This window comes from Halyomorpha halys, unplaced genomic scaffold (genome assembly GCF_000696795.3).
Source record: "Halyomorpha halys isolate HHAL.00 unplaced genomic scaffold, Hhal_1.1 Scaffold1086.1, whole genome shotgun sequence".
Taxonomy (NCBI): domain Eukaryota; kingdom Metazoa; phylum Arthropoda; class Insecta; order Hemiptera; family Pentatomidae; genus Halyomorpha; species Halyomorpha halys.
In genome coordinates, this window is record NW_027114939.1 from 48874 (window position 1) to 54817 (window position 5944).

The following is a 5944-nucleotide window of genomic DNA, read 5'->3' on the forward strand; positions in this document are numbered from 1 at the left end:
GAGTGGAATATTTTATTGACTTTGTATCACTAAAACAATGTTGCCACTTCTCTAGCACCTCTTGCCAACAGGATGTCTAGATAAAAATTATATTATTTATGTACAAGCCTTGGATATGCGGCAAGTGGCAAACATGTAGATGCAGCATGAAAGAATTCCTTTATTTTGTATGACCAGCCTGCGCGGAAAGAGATGTTGGTAGCACTGCCTCCCCCCCCCTCCATATTACCACTACCACCACGCCCCGTCACTTCAGTCCTTGTCGAGCCACGTAGTAGTGTAGAGCATCGTCCTCAGTCCTCCTTCAACATCATCACAATTCGTCTTCTTGTTATAGTTTATAGTCTCCTTGTAGTCAATGGTGTAGGTTGATCGTCTATGTAGTCCAACTCTAGAAATCACGAGATTAGGAAGAAAGATGTCCTCTTGTTAACAACGCATTACAGAAAGTGTTATAACCGAATTAAGGTAAATAAATATCAAAAGATTCATCTTTTTTCTTCAATGCATGTTACTATACTATATTCCTAGAAAGTGTCCTATATCTTTTTAATTTATAAATGTTTTTAATTTCTTGCAAATTTATTTACATTCAATTAACAATATAATACTCAAACAAGAGTGAATTATTTTATATATAATGTATTTATTATTTAGATTTTGATAACAATCAAACAATCTGCAAAGACTAACAGCTAACAGTAGCATGAGTCAATCCCTTCCTCATTCAAGATATCAATCCTAATTATTCAATCCCATTGTTGTGTCACATATCTGCTACATTCAGTATAATTTATAAATATTAAAATTACCTTTATATAATTCTTATTATTATATAAAATTAATTCTTGAAATGAATATATAAGAAAACCTATTCTAATACGGCTTAGTTCTCTATATAATATCAGTAAAAACACTGACAAAATAAACCAATGTTTATATTTTGTGTAAGTGTTAGTAGGCATTAGTATAATCCTAACCTGCCTATAATAAAGGTCGTTTTATAACCTTCCAGTTATGGCATGAACAGAAATAATAGAGTAATAATTTTCCTTGTTGCTCCGAACTATAATTTCCTTTTGTATTACACTTCAAACAATAAACAATGCATGAACAAAACAATAAAAAATGCGTCATTGATTTAAATTAATGCAATTATAAAATCACTAATTTAAATTTTACCTATATAATTAATGTGGCTTTTAAATAAATATATACTGATAAGTTGTTTTTATTATAATTATTATTATTATTAGAATTATAGAATTAAGTGAAAATAAAATTATATAAGACGGAGTAAATTGAATGTTATCTGCAACGAGAGGCAGCTGGCAGCCGTATCTTCCTTTTTTATCAACATTAGATAGCACACGATCCATGATGCTGTTTTTTTTAATTTGCGAATCAAAACATACATTGCAATAAAAAAATATATATTACATTCGAGACATTTTTTTTTAAAGGAAAATTGTGAAATTAGGTAGTAAGCGTCACAGATATGAATTAAATTTAATCTTCAATTTAAACGGAAACCACAAGGTACAAATTTAATACATTTGAACTTCTCTATTACTGAAACCCTCCATTCCGGATACGGAGACCAATTTTATTCCTCAAGACTTTTAACTTCTCTATAGCGGACACAAGATATGAATATACAAACTTTCGCTTTCTGAAATGACAGTTATTTACATATTCACTGTATATACATCATATCATAATAATTTATAGTATTCATATCGTAATAGTTTACATGAAATTTGTTAAAATATATTGATTTATAGTTGTTCGGACAAATTTTCATTTGTCAAATTTATATTCATATGTGAATATCATAAAAACTACTACCCCTACGAAGATAAGTATCATAAACCACTTTATAATAAGTTAAATTTCCTTTATTTTGAGTGTTGGCAGACATATGTGCGTCTTATGGATCTAGAGATATATTTTTTCAAAAATCCAACATTTTATATGAACAACTAGAAATTAACATTTTGTGAGTTTATTTTGTCAAATATCATAAAAACTACTACCCCTACAAAGATAAACATAATTAACTATTTTTTAGTAAATTTAACTAGCTTTAATTTGAGCGCTAGCAGACATCAGTACGTCCAATGGTTTCTGAAATATTTAAGTATTTTCACAAATCAAACTAGTTGTCCGAACAACTCTAAATTAATTTATTTCAGCAAATATCATGAAAACTATTATTCCTACGAAGGTAAAAGTCATAAACTTCTTTATAGTCCATTAAACTAGATTTAATTTGAGTGATAATAGACATCTGTACGTCACATAGTTCCTGAAATATAGATTTCTCAAAATAAATGAACTAACTACTAATCTTTCAATAGATTTTTAAGAAAATTTGCTTTTTAAAAAGCTATATCTCGAGAACTATTGGACGTAAATAGCTCTTTTAGGGCTAATATTTTAGCAAATTTGCTCTTCTTTAAATAATGTTTTCTTAGATTTTCTAATGTTGTTGTTAGTTTTTAAGATATAGAGCTCCGAATGAAAAATTAATGTTTTTTTAAAAGGTTTTTAAACAGCCGCCATTTTAATTCCTCCTACCTATACTTGGCAAACTCAACAGTTTTGACTATTAATTATACATAGCTTTCATTAAAGTAATCAAAATATGGGGTGAGATAACTGCCTTTTTTTTCTTCCCGGCTCTTGTACTAAAAGGGCGCTAGTTCCATCCAGGCGTTTGAGTTCAGTTAGTATCGTTTTAGAATTTCTAACGGGTAAATATTTCTGCTCTTCTGATTTAATTTATTAAACAATTTACCCAAAATTAGGATTCAATAATTAACTTCATTTTAAGATTGTATATTTTATAATTTTATTGAATTGGTGTAAATCCTTTGTTTTAAATCTTTACAATTAACTTTAACTGTTTATATTTTATTTAACACAGTACAAATATTAGTTTATAAAGACATTTTATGTTCAAGTAATTAAATTAACAAGTATCTAATAACAAGTTATGAACGAAATTTGAATTATAAGTTATTTAGTCATATTCATATGAATTTTTACCTTCTACAACCTAAATTAATGATATTTATTTTTTATCATTTCTTTATTTTTTTATCTTTATTTATTTTTCTTTATTTTTAATACGAAAGTAGAGTAAATCGAATGTAATAGCCGACACAAGTCTATAGAACAAAACAAGTGCGTGGATATGATTGGATTTGTGGCAAATGGCAAACTTGTAGAGAGAGTCAGCACTCCTTTTCCAAGTCTATAGTTGAGATGAAATGTCCCAAGAATAAAACTTTGTCTTTTGTTTTTTCTCTATTTTTAAATATTATAAAATAATATAAAGTTGTTGGGTTTTAGGATTAAGGACGTACCACGACGTCTTTTTTTTTTTTTTTCACATTTTTACATTAGCCCCTTATTAACGGACACTTTTGAATAACGGATAAAAAATACTCTAAACGTTTTACTGCATTATCTTTTGTAAGAAAAGTTAAAATGTGATGCTATTAGTTATCTAAGAAAACACAATGGACTTATATAAAATCAAGATATTATGTTATTATCGAATAAATAATATTTTTTTAGAAATACATAATTTTTAATTTAATTTAATTTTACAAGTTAGAATATTTATATAGTAAAATATTAATCATTTGAGCTAAAACATATTATGAAGCACTAATTCCAAAATATTTATTTAATTAATCACGGGTTACAATATCGTTCAAATCAATTTATTAAAAATTCACATTTAAATAAATTTAAAAATGTACAAGTCTCAGGTGATCTTATTTTTCACGCTATAATGAGTGAGATCTTAAGAAATATAGTTTCTTTTTCTTTCTTTCATTTTTTCTTTTTTTTTACTATTAAGGACATCTTCACGGTTGTCCACTATCTTCAGAGGAAGATCCTCAATCCCATGAGATCCTGCCAATATTTAATCATAGGCAACGGAACATTCATTTGAGAGAAATTTAATTCTGAAAATCAAATTGTATAAATTCGAACTTCATAAATTCAGAGTTAATTTGAAATCCATTGCCACAAGAAAATACTATGAAATAATTTTAAAAGAGATTCTAGCACCAATAAACAGTTAAAATTTTGAATGATTTAAATAATATTGAAATTATTAATTTTTTTATCCCTGCATTAAGTTTATATTATGATTAATATCTAGACCTTGGAAAGTATTTTACTCTAAAGAAAAGTTTAGAATGGTTTTACTGACGTCACAACAAAATGTGATATTGTTAATAACAATAATAAAGGTTTAAAGAACCCGAAGGTTCAATCGTAACGCTCCTCCAAACCCAGATCTACTAAATCAGTTTTAACGCAATCATCCCATCTATGTTTCGGTCGACCTCTCGGGAAATATGAATTATTGAAGTCTATAATTTTAAAATCAATAAATAATTATAATTGGAAATATCCAATTATAAACGCTATTGATCCATTTATCAACTCTAAGTTTTAAGTAAACATAAAAATAATTCACAGAAATGAAAAATATTTATTTCATTTATATGACTTAAAATATGCTACATAAAGTTTATTATTTTTCAAAATAAAAGTAATAAACATGTACATCTATTCCATATTTTTAAAATAATAAAAAAAATAAATAAACTAAAATACACAATGTCATTAAACATTTTTTTTTTTACATTATTTAGTTTATTCACAACTGTAAAAGTATCTTTACAACCAGCGAATGAGATGTAGAGAGAAAAAAAAAATAATAATAATAAAAAAAAAGTCATTAAACATAAATATTTTTTCTCATTGCTATTTGATTTGTTATCATCGTTATCAGAAATTTATGTTTGTTGAGTGCAACGAAATATATTCTCTGTCACTCAACTTGTTGAGAATAGATTAATCTATGTTGATAGAACTTTGAGTAATGTTTTTTTTTTCATGAAGGAATCTTTTTGACAACCATATCCTCAAAAACACGGACACAGCACTGCTCTTTCAGATAAGAGCTCTATTTAATGAGGCTGCGATTTCCGGCGTTCGTCATACCTCATTCTCTCTTTCAGTAATAAAAAACTATTAAGTTTTAAAAATATTTTAACAGAAATTTCTAACGAATTATAGGTAAACCAAAAATCTGATACAATGCAAAATATAGGTTAGCTATACAGTATAGTAAATAATATTCATACACTTAATACGTTTCATTTTAATCGCGTTTTATAAATGGTAACCTAAGATGGCCCTTCTAAGCCGTGGAGACTGCAACGAAGGGTTAGAACAGCAGCCCTTCCAAACTTCAGCATTGACGAATCCACTTTACGTGGATATCCCAAATATACGTAAACCTCCATTTTGAAAATAATTAAATATTATTTTCAAAATGGATGTTTACCTATATTATATATATTTAAATTTTCAAATTTAATCAACATGTCTCCTAAAGAAACAAACGCGCCTTAATTTGGCATTACGAAAATAAAAATTATGATGAAGCATTGAAATCAAAAGATTGTTTAATGCTTCAGCTTAGACTCAGAATTAAGTTAGTATTCTCCATTCTTAATTTCAATCAGCATTTACGTGAGCTATTATTATGTTCTGATTTAATTACCTCCGCTTTCATTTTCAATTCTCAGTTTAAATGCATCCATAATTTTCCTTGAACGTAAGAATCAATCCTCAATCTCTTTTGAATGAATCATTTATTGAACTTCTCTCCCCAAAATATGCGATAATAATTGAGTTTTATTGAAAATTTAAACCTGCCTATACTAACTTTATAGAACTTCAATAGGACTAAAAAAAAATATATAGAAAAACAACTAAAATATTTTGACAATGTAGGATATAATAAGATACAAAAAACTAAGGTAGGGTTAAAAATTATGTAAATATAAGTACGAAAATTATATACAAATGAACAAAAAAAAAAAAAAAATAGTTACAGTATAAAATA

The 5944-nt window shown here is 27.0% G+C and overlaps 1 protein-coding gene across 1 annotated transcript in view; it reads left to right on the plus strand.

Moving 5' to 3' along the window:
- Positions 1-252: 252 nt before the first annotated feature.
- Tl (toll like receptor) overlaps positions 253-5944 on the plus strand; it is a 38326-nt gene continuing 32634 nt past the window's right edge. Inside the window, exon 1 of the mRNA XM_014432596.1 lies at positions 253-468. The gene's annotated coding sequence lies outside the window, so the exon portion shown is untranslated. The remainder of the gene's footprint in view (positions 469-5944) is intronic.